At 44.0% G+C, this 11,783-nt stretch overlaps 1 long non-coding RNA gene across 1 annotated transcript; it reads left to right on the forward strand.

Annotated features, from left to right (window-relative positions):
* Positions 1-359: 359 nt before the first annotated feature.
* LOC126284966 (uncharacterized) lies at positions 360-11,549 on the forward strand. The gene is made up of 3 exons (XR_007551584.1): positions 360-379; positions 3,150-3,342; positions 11,312-11,549. It is a non-coding gene; the product is annotated as an uncharacterized LOC126284966 (long non-coding RNA).
* The last annotated feature ends 234 nt before the right edge of the window (positions 11,550-11,783 follow it).

The raw sequence follows: 11,783 nt of genomic DNA on the forward strand, positions 1-11,783 counted from the left end.
TTGTATTTACAGAATCGATATTCGAGTGTTTATGTGACCAATCGTTTACAGAAACCGTATTTTAGAGCTCCTGTAAAAACTGGAGACTGTCTGGTTCCTTTGCAGAGTCATCATCATAAGCGTGCACGTGGGTTTACCTACTGTCTTGTGCTGTTACGTTGGCAGCATCCCACTGGAGTGACCGTGCGTGAGAGTTCCCTGGTAGCTGCTGTTCTACATGGGAGGCCGCCCCCAGCGCGTGGCGGTTCGCATCCGGTCGCTGTAAACAAGCCGCTATAAAACGCCACCAAGGGCGCGCTACCATGACCCGTATATAGGCTGCTGTACGCCGCTTTCGCGAAAGAATTCTCTTGTGGTCGTCATGGCGTCAGGGATTCTCGTAAGTATCATTCGCTTACAGTGTGTGATGGTCAGAATGGAAGAAGTTAGTTGCTAGATCAAGTAGACTAGGACTAGTAGACTAGAGCTTCTAACAGCTGCTTTGTGAGTGGTTTGATGGTTCGTGTAGTACTGTGTCTGTTGTGGTGGTATTCCTGTAAATAATGAATGAATGTCGGTTATTTTTATTTTTGATAGCTATATCTAGGAAGTTTCATTGTCCTACTTGGTCACTTTCTGATGCAGACATTATGCTGTGGTGTAGTAAGTTAATCTATGTTAGTTGGTCTGTTTGCAGTTATGGTTCATCTATCAAGCAGAGGATGCAATCCATGTCCTTATGTTAGCATTCTAGGCTACATATTCTTCAAAATATTTTCTGAAATATGTTTTACTCTCTTTTTTCATGAAGATATTTACTAACTCTCCTGAAATTCCCCCCATTAGCAATCCTTCCTCTTACAAGCAGAAATTTTTATTACTTTCAAAGTAATTCTGCTCTTAATAAAGTGTAGGACAGTGTATTTCTGAGGTGTGTTCCTGTGATAACTGACTGTGATAAAGCAAGTTAGTACTTCTTTTGTAATTGTTCGTTTGAGGCAAGTTGTGTGATAGAAGTCATCTATATTATATGAGAACTACATTGCAATATGCAGAATATATGTCTTTTATGTGGTTTTTAATTCCTCTGTACTTTCACAGATTCTTTATTCTGCATCTTTCACTCTTGAGTGAATGTAAAAAAAATGTGGTGCAAGGGTCTATGTGCAAGCTTTTCTGTAATTTTGCCCCTCTCATGGGTGTGCTCCTTTTGTAAATTTTTAAGTGTGTGTGCTTTAGGAGCAGTAAGTTTTATGCTGAATATGTGAGCTCTTTGAATGTCACCAAGTACGTTTTGTCGGATTTTACTTGGTTTTTGTTATTTCACTCTGTGTAATGAATTTTTTCCTGCTTTTTTTTTCAATGTAACATTGCTTACTCACGGGAACCACCGTATTCCCCTGGTGTATCTTTGGTGTTAGTGTGTTTTTCTGCATGTTTTTCCTCTAATGGTTTGTAGAGTTTTACATATTGTGGATAACTTTTGTTTTAATATGTTCGTAACTTACATCTATGGTGTTTTAAATAACTTTGCCTATTAATTATATTGTTAGATTTATGTTTATGGTGTTTGAATCCTTTCTCTCTTCCTGAGAAAGTATGTTCTTACTTTCAATAATTAGATTTTCTATGCAATGTAATATTCATTTATTGTTGAGTTTGGACTTTTTTAAATCGTTCTCTAATGACTGGGTTGGTTCGTTATCAAGTTTGCCTTCTGTAAAGTTTGTGTACTGTTGGTAGAATCGGTACATGGGTTTCGGCTTATTTTTGTGTTTGAGTGTATTTGTTGGTTTCTATGTACTTTTGTTTTCTTTTTATGTCTCCTAGGTCAGTGGCAAAGCTGAGATTGTGTAAGACAGATCTCAAAAACAAAAAGATAAGAATGTAATTGTTGTAGTTGAATGGAATTGTTAAGAATTGGGAATATTATCTCACGATCATTTATGGTTGCAAAATAGTGACATGAACTACTTTTAGAAGAACGGAAAGATTGGCATAAGCCGACCTCTGGGAAGGTCACTTTGGTTTCCTGATAGAATTAGGAACATGTGGTGTGGAGCAGTACTGACACTCTTATGTCTTAGTAGAAGGTAAACCTATGTTTATAGGAATTGTAGTTTCAGAAAAAACTTTGGCAATGCTGACTGAATTACACTTGTTAAAATTATGAAGGTAGCACGAATAACAGATACAGATAAGATTATCTACTACTTATAAAGTCACAGGACTGTAGTAATAAGATTAGAAGGACATGCAAGGGAAGGAATGGTTGAGAAGAGTGTGACTCTAGGTTATATTCTATCCCTATCATACATTAAGCAAGCTGTCAAGAACCACAAGGAGAAATTTGGAAAGGAGCTTAAAGTTGAGAGAGAAGTAATTGAGACTGAGGGCTTTGCCAATGGCTTTCTGATTTTGCCAGAGATGGCAAAGGACTTCGAAGATGAACTGAAGAGAATGAGTACTGACAAAGAAGTAATATCACAAGATGCGACATTGTCGAGAAAAAACACAGTGACCCGTATGTGTAATAAGTTTCCTATATAAATCACATCACATGCACACGTCATGTTGTCAATTTCACTGACAACATGACTCGTGCATGTGATGTGATTTATATGTATTTGACGATGCTGGTGCTGATTCCGCATTTAACAGTTGAAGATGCCACTATGGCTGCAGTTCATTAGGACTTTGTTTTTATGAGACAGATCTGATGATGGTCATTAAAGACCGAAACCAGTAATCTGTTGAACAGAAAATATTGTGACCATAGACGTAAATTAAAGGAAACTTATTAAAGAAGGGAGTTAGATTAATTAATACGGCACTAAAGTGATAGATAAATGTTGTTATTTTGGCTGCAAAATAATTGATAATGGCCCATGTAGAAAGGGTACAAAAATAAGTAAGGATTAGCACTAGCTGGTTAAAACCAGTTACACTATTAAGATATTTTCGTAACACGGGGCATAAAAATTTAAAAAAACTAATAGAACTTGCGATTTTATTTTGATGCAGTCCAATCATTCTGTTGTCTCACTGCACACATGCAATAAACATGGTCATTCAATGCCGCTCTGATTTCCTCAGCAGTGACGTGTGCTCTGTTTGTTACTGCGATGTGGTGGATGGTGACTCCCACTGTCCCGTCTGCATCTCTGTAGTGCACGGCTGTGCTGCTGGCGTGGCTGGCCACGGGCGCTGCCGCCTCGCTGGCGCTCAGGCCTACTACGACGGCCTACTACGACTACACGTACCGCCAGCCCGCGCGCTACGTCTACCGCCGGCCACTCTACGCTCACTCCTTCAGCTCCGTCTACAGGTACCCGTATGCATCGCAGCCGTACCTTCTAACAGGTGAGTTACTGACCAGTGTATTTCTAACGCAAGAATACCGGCTTGGTCTGTAGGCTAGCAGTTAGCTTCCAAAATCACAGCATTAAGATTAGATGTTCACGCGCGGACGGCAATAGCTGTTATGACGTATTCTTGGTGACGCCATATACACCTACCTAACCGCACGGTAAAGAATATTTATCATGCGCTGAAAAGAGTACACTGCTCGTCTTAGAGCGCTGAACACTGGGTAGAACTGGTACCCAACAGATTATGCGAGTCGTTGCAGTAAAGTGGTGTGTTGTTGTTGTGGTCTTCAGTCCTGAGACTGGTTTGATGCAGCTCTCCATGCTACTCTATCCTGTGCAAGCTGCTTCATCTCCCAGTACCTACTGCAACCTACATCCTTCTGAATCTGCTTAGTGTACTCATCTCTCGGTCTCCCTCTACGATTTTTACCCTCCACACTGCCCTCCAATGCTAAATTTGTGATCCCTTGATGCCTCAAAACATGTCCTACCAACCGATCCCTTCTTCTAGTCAAGTTGTGCCACAAACGTCTCTTCTCCCCAATCCTATTCAATACCTCCTCATTAGTTACGTGATCTATCCACTTTATCTTCAGTATTCTTCTGTAGCACCACATTTCGAAAGCTTCTATTCTCTTCTTGTCCAAACTAGTTATCGTCCATGTTTCACTTCCATACATGGCTACACTCCAAACAAATATTTTCAGAAATGACTTCCTGACACTTAAATCTACACTCCTGGAAATGGAAAAAAGAACACATTGACACCGGTGTGTCAGACCCACCATACTTGCTCCGGACACTGCGAGAGGGCTGTACAAGCAATGATCACACGCACGGCACAGCGGACACACCAGGAACCGCGGTGTTGGCCGTCGAATGGCGCTAGCTGCGCAGCATTTGTGCACCGCCGCCGTCAGTGTCAGCCAGTTTGCCGTGGCATACGGAGCTCCATCGCAGTCTTTAACACTGGTAGCATGCAGCGACAGCGTGGACGTGAACCGTATGTGCATATGACGGACTTTGAGCGAGGGCGTATAGTGGGCATGCGGGAGGCCGGGTGGACGTACCGCCGAATTGCTCTACACGTGGGGCGTGTGCTCTCCACAGTACGTCGATGTTGTCGCCAGTGGTCGGCGGAAAGTGCACGTGCCCGTCGACCTGGGACCGGACCGCAGCGACGCACGGATCCACGCCAAGACCGTAGGATCCTGCGCAGTGCCGTAGGGGACCGCACCGCCACTTCCCAGCAAATTAGGGACACTGTTGCTCCTGGGGTATCGGCGAGGACCATTCGCAACCGTCTCCATGAAGCTGGGCTACGGTCCCGCACACTGTTAGGCCGTCTTCCGCTCACGCCCCAACATCGTGCAGCCCGCCTCTAGTCGTGTCGCGACAGGCGTGAATGGAGGGACGAATGGAGACGTGTTGTCTTCAGCGATGAGAGTCGCTTCTGCCTTGGTGCCAATGATGGTCGTATGCGTGTTTGGCGACGTGCAGGTGAGCGCCACAAGCAGGACTGCATACGACCGAGGCACACAGGGCCAACACCCGGCATCATGGTGTGGGGAGCGATCTCCTACACTGGTCGTACACCTCTGGTGATCGTCGAGGGGACACTGAATAGTGCCCGGTACATCCAAACCGTCATCGAAGCCATCGTTCTACCATTCCTAGACCGACAAGGGAACTTGCTGTTCCAACAGGATAATGCACGTCCGCATGTATCCCGTGCCACCCAACATGCTCTAGAAGGTGTAAGTCAACTACCCTGGCCAGCAAGATCTCCGGATCTGTCCCCCATTGAGCATGTATGGGACTGGATAAAGCGTCGTCTCACGCGGTCTGCACGTCCAGCACGAACGCTAGTCCAACTGAGGCGCCAGGTGGAAATGGCATGGCAAGCCGTTCCACAGGACTACATCCAGCATCCCTACGATCGTCTCCATGGGAGAATAGCAGCCTGCATTGCTGCGAAAGGTGGATATACACTGTACGAGTGCCGACATTGTGCATGCTCTGTTGCCTGTGTCTATGTGCCTGTGGTTCTGTCAGTGTGATCATGTGATGTATCTGACCCCAGGAATGTGTCAATAAAGTTTCCCCTTCCTGGGACAATGAATTCACGGTGTTCTTATTTCAATTTCCAGGAGTGTATATTCGATGTTAACAAATATATCTTCTTCAGAAACGCTTTCCTTGCCATTGCCAGTCTACATTTTATATCCTCTCTACTTCGACCATCATCAGTTATTTTACTTCCTAAATAGCAAAACTCCTTTACTACTTTAAGTGTCTCATTTCCTAATATAATTCCCTCAGCATCACCCGATTTAATTGGACTACATTCCATTATCCTCGTTTTGCTTTTGTTGATGTTCATCTTATATCCTCCTTTCAAGACACTGTCCATTCCGTTCAACTGCTCTTCCAAGTCCTTTGCCGTCTCTGACAGAATTACAATGTCATCGGCGAACCTCAAAGTTTTTACTTCGTCTCCATGAATTTTAATACCTACTCCAAATTTTTCTTTTGTTTCCTTTACTGCTTGCTCAATATACAGATTGAATAACATCGGGGAGAGGCTACAACCCTGCCTCACTCCTTTCCCAACCACTGCTTCCCTTTCATGCCCCTCGACTCTTATGACTGCCATCTGGTTTCTGTACAAATTGTAAATAGCCTTTCGCTCCCTGTATTTTACCCCTGTCACTTTTAGAATTTGAAAAAGAGTATTCCAGTCAACATTGTCAAAAGCTTTCTCTAAGTCTACAAATGCTAGAAACGTAGGTTTGCCTTTTCTTAATCTTTCTTCTAAGATAAGTCGTAAGGACAGTATTGCCTCACGTGTTCCAACATTTCGACGGAATCCAAACTGATCCTCCCCGAGGTCCGCATCTACCAGTTTTTCCATTCGTCTGTAAAGAATTCGCGTTAGTATTTTGCAGCTGTGACTTATTAAACTGATAGTTCGGTAATTTTCACATCTGTCAGCACCTGCTTTCTTTGGGATTGGAATTATTATATTCTTCTTGAAGTCTGAGGGTATTTCGCCTGTCTCATACATCTTGCTCACCAGCTGGTAGAGTTTTGTCATGACTGGCTCTCCCAAGGCCGTCAGTAGTTCTAATGGAATGTTGTCTACTGCGGGGGCCTTGTTTCGACTCAGGTCTTTCAGTGCTCTGTCAAACTCTTCACGCAGTATCGTATCACCCATTTCGTCTTCATTTACATCCTCTTCCATTTCCATTATATTGTCCTCAAGTACATCACCCTTGTATAAACCTTCTATATACTCCTTCCACCTTTCTGCCTTCCCTTCTTTGCTTAGAACTGGGTTGTCATCTGAGCTCTTGATATTCATACACGTGGTTCTCTTCTCTCCAAAGGTCTCTTTAATTTTCCTGTAGGCAGTATCTATCATACCCCTAGTGAGATAAGCTTCTACATCCTTACATTTGTCCTCTAGCCATCCCTGTTTAGCCATTTTGCACTTCCTGTCGATCTCATTTTTGAGACGTTTGTATTCCTTTTTGCCTGCTTCATTTACTGCATTTTTATATTTTCTCCTTTCATCAATTAAATTCAATATTTCTTCTGTTACCCAAGGATTTCTAGCAGCCCTCGTCTTTTTACCTACTTTATCCTCTGCTGCCTTCACTACTTCATCCCTCAGAGCTACCCATTCTTCTTCTACTGTATTTCTTTCCCCTATTCCTGTCAATTGTTCCCTTATGCTCTCCCTGAAACTCTGTACAACCTCTGGTTCTTTCAGTTTATCCAGGTCCCATCTCTTTAATTTCCCACATTTTTGCAGTTTCTTCAGTTTTAATCTACAGGTCATAACCAATAGATTGTGATCAGAGTCCACATCTGCCCCTGGAAATGTCTTACAACTTAAAACCTGGTTCCTAAATTTCTGTCTTACCATTATATAATCTATCTGATGCCTTTTAGTATCTCCAGGGTTCTTCCACGTATACAACCTTCTTTCATGATTCTTAAACCAAGTGTTACCTATGACTAAGTTGTGCTCTGTACAAAATTCTACTAGGCGGCTTCCTCTTTCATTTCTTAGCCCCAATCCATATTCACCTACTATGTTTCCTTCCCTCCCTTTTCCTACACTCGAATTCCAGTCACCCATTACTATTAAATTTTCGTCTCCCTTCACTATCTGAATAACTTCTTTTATTTCATCGTACATTTCTTCAATTTCTTCGTCATCTGCAGAGCTAGTTGGCATATAAACTTGCACTACTGTAGTAGGTGTGGGCTTCGTATCTATCTTGGCCACAATAATGCGTTCACTATGCTGTTTGTAGTAGCTTACCCGCATTCCTATTTTCCTATTCATTATTAAACCTACTCCTGCATTACCCCTATTTGATTTTGTGTTTATAACCCTGTAATCACCTGACCAGAAGTCTTGTTCCTCCTGCCACCGAACTTCACTAATTCCCACTATATCTAACTTTAACCTATCCATTTCCCTTTTTAAATTTTCTAACCTACCTGCCCGATTAAGGGATCTGACATTCCACGCTCCGATCCGTAGAATGCCAGTTTTCTTTCTCCTGATAACGACATCCTCCTGAGTAGTCCCCGCCCGGAGATCCGAATGGGGGACTATTTTACCTCCGGAATATTTTACCCAAGAGGATGCCATCATCATTTAATCATACAGTAAAGCTGCATGTCCTCGGGAAAAATTACGGCTGTAGTTTCCCCTTGCTTTCAGCCGTTCGCAGTACCAGCACAGCAAGGCAGTTTTGGTTAATGTTGCAAGGCCAGATCAGTCAATCATCCAGACTGTTGCCCCTGCAACTACTGAAAAGGCTGCTGCCCCTCTTCAGGAACCACACGTTTGTCTGGCCTCTCAACAGATACCCCTCCGTTGTGGTTGCACCTACGGTACGGCCATCTGTATCGCTGAGGCACGCAAGCCTCCCCACCAACGGCAAGGTCCATGGTTCATGGGGGGGAAGTGGTATGTACACACATCAAAAAAGATTTTGCATCACCTCGGAACCTGTACAGAAAATTGTAATAGATATCAACATAAACATCATTTCCGCCACTTTTATTGCCCATGAAAACCACACATTGCATGTTGTACCACGTTCAGAAGTGGTGGTTCAGATTGCTGTACATACCGGTACCTTGAACAACCAGTAGCACGTACTCTTGCATTGATGCAGTCCTTTATTCGTCGTGGCATACTACCCACAAGTTCATCAAGGCACTGCTGGTCCAGGTTGTCCCACTCCTCAACGGCGATTCGGCATAGAACCCTCAGAGTGATTGGTGGGTCACGTCGTCCATAAACAGTCCTTTTCAGTCTATCCCAGGATCTTCGATAGGGTTCATGTCTGGAGAACATGCTGGCCACTCTAGTCGAGCGGTGTCGTTATCCTGAAGGAAGTCATTCACAAGATGTGCACGATGGGGACGCGAATTGTAGTCCATGAAGACGAATACCTCGCCAATATGCTACCGATATGGTTGCGCTATCGGTCGGAGGATGGCATTCACGTATCGTATAGTCGTTACGGCGCCTTTCATTACCACCAGCGGCGTACGTCGGCTCCACATAATGTCACCCCAAAACAGCAGGGAGCCTCCACCTTGCTGCACGCGCTGGACAGTGTGTCTAAGGCGGTCAGCCTGACCGAGATGCCTCCACATCTCCGACGATTGTCTGCTTGAAGGCATATGCGACACTCATCGGTGCCAATCCTGAGCGGTCCCTTCGGCATGTTAATGGGCCCATTTGTACCGCACTGCGTGGTGTCGTGATTGCAAGGATGGATCTCGCCATGGACATTGGGAATGAAGCTGCGCGTCGTGCAGCCTATTGCACACAGTTTGAGCCGTAATACGACGCCCTATGGCTTCACGAAAAGCGTTATTCAACATGGTGGCGTAGCTGTCACGGTTCCTCCCGCCATAATCCGTAGGTAGCGGTCATCCACTGCAGTAGTATCCCTTGGGCGGCCTGAGCGAGGCATGTCATCAGCAGTCCCTGTCTCCCTTTATCTCCTAAATGTCCGAACAACATCGCTTTGGTTCACTCCTAGACGTCTGGACACTTCTTGAGATCCCTCCCTATCGCAAAGTTACAATGCGGACGCGACTGAACTGCGGTATTGGCCGTCTAGGCTTGGTTGAACTACAGACAACACGAGCCATGTACCCCCTTCCTGCTGGAATAACTGGAACTAATCGGTTGTCGCCCCCCCCCCCCCCCCCCGTCTAATAGGCACAGCTCATGCATGGTTGTTTACATCTTTGGGCCCGTTTAGTGACATCTCTGAACATTCAAAGGGAAACTGTCTGTGATACAATATTCAAAGTCAACGTCTATCTTCAAAAGTTCTGGGAACCGGGGTGATCCAAAACTTTTTTTGATGTGTGTTTGTTGCAGTCGTTTGTATGGAACCAGTGCAGAATGATCGGTACACTCCGAGACGTGACATAATAGTAGCAAAGAGCTATCGTGTTTGGGTATGCCCAAGAGCACACCATGAACGAAATTGCCGGTTTCTTTGTTGCATCAGTGCAGCCTGTCCAACATGTCCACAAGGAATGGTGAAGCCCTCGCAGAAAGTCAACCCGAAGGATATTAGTGCTCATTGAAACATCCTAACCAACAGGCACTGGAAGCAATTGTCACATTTTATCAATCCCAGTCAGTATCAAATGCAACTGTGATGTCTTCTGTCTGTGACTTCAGCTGCAGTTCAGTCAGCTTCCAAGCGAACTGTGCGAAGAGGAGTAGATGCGACATACATTTGGAGTCGGGGTATTTCTGGAGACGTCTAGTGTCGTTCAACAAGTTGTTTTCACATGACGCAATGTGTCTCAAGTACACAGACGGGCCAGTGAAGTATTTAACCCGCTACGTGTGGAGGTTGCAGTTCAGGCCGGAGTTGGTTCTATATGTTTCGTACCGTGGATTTGGTACATGCTGCTCACCCTGAACATGAATCACAATCTTTGTTACCACATTCTCAGCGACAAGGGGCTGCTGTACCCTGTGCAGTTTCATGATTATGTTATGCGCACTAACTTCTTTCAAAATGAGAACAGGCATATTCATAGGGCGGAACACATAGGTTTTTGGTTTGACGAACACTCAGGCACCCTACCGCCCCTCTAAACATCCGCTCTCAGTCCCATAGATAGCGTGTGGAACTATTTGGTACAGACGGTGAAACGTAGGCGTAAACACCCGTGCAACTTGGCAGCTCTGTAGCCTATGGGAAGTAATTTTGAATGAGTGGCTTGAGTTGGATATGACATACCTGAAGGAATCTGTCGATTGTCTTGCTCGCCGAACTAAGTCTTAGAAGTGGAGTTGCCCAGTGTTACTGTGATGGCTTCGATGGATGACCAATCGTTTGTCCAATGTGCACTTAGTTTCGGCTTATATAGCCATTTTCCATACACAATCATGAACGCTAATAAGTCGTATGAGTTCAATTTTTACGTTAGTGCCACTTGCTGTTAGATTTGCTGTTACGTGCTGATTCATAATACCGTAACAACTGAACTTAACCGTCACTCATGTTCTAGAACTATCACATTGGCGCCAAAATATGTAAACCGTTCAAAATGGCTGTAGGGGCAGTAACTAATTGTGTATCTGATGTAACGAAGAAGAGTTTTTAATAAATATTACAACCTGACTGTAAAATTGTCATCTTTATAAAATAAATTTTTGGCCTTCGTAGCAAGTTTGCCAAGTATGTGTAATTTCAGGTAAATAAAGAAAGAATGATATATAATGATCACAATTTTTACTGTCGATCGCAAAACCCAAGTCAGGGTTAACCTAAAACGATAGAGGACTATGGAAAATTTAGACCCTTTGTTTCTGTGGTCCACAACCAAAGGGAACATGATTTTCGTTACCTTGTGAATGCCCTCCGCTCTTCAGTGTCATGTTTGTGTTGCAGACTATCCGAGGTACTATGGGCGCTATGATGGACTGATAGACTACGACTATGGTATCTACGGTGGCTATGGGTCCTACGGAGGCTATGGTGGTTATGATGGATATGGTGGATACGGTGACTATCGTGGCTATGGTGGCTATGGTAGATATTACTTGTGAAATGACCACTCGAGTGTCACTGTGCCTGTAAAGTGTTTACACTTGTCAGCCAACTGCGGCCTCTTAACGAGTGAAATGTTATACAGGCCATTTGTGTAATACTATAGATCAATAAACTACATTACTGAATCTGATATTTGTCTCATTTAAAATATGTAAACTGAGCTGTTATTGCTAGCTGTGACAGCAGTTAAAGTAAGATAAAGAAAAGTACGTTTCGTTTGAATATGAAGTACTACACAATTTATCTTGTTTTGCAGCTTATACTTAGGCTGAAGAGAGGCACAGCTACATATGTAACAAAGGAAATGTTA

Source organism: Schistocerca gregaria, chromosome 8 (assembly GCF_023897955.1).
Source record: "Schistocerca gregaria isolate iqSchGreg1 chromosome 8, iqSchGreg1.2, whole genome shotgun sequence".
NCBI classification, from domain to species: domain Eukaryota; kingdom Metazoa; phylum Arthropoda; class Insecta; order Orthoptera; family Acrididae; genus Schistocerca; species Schistocerca gregaria.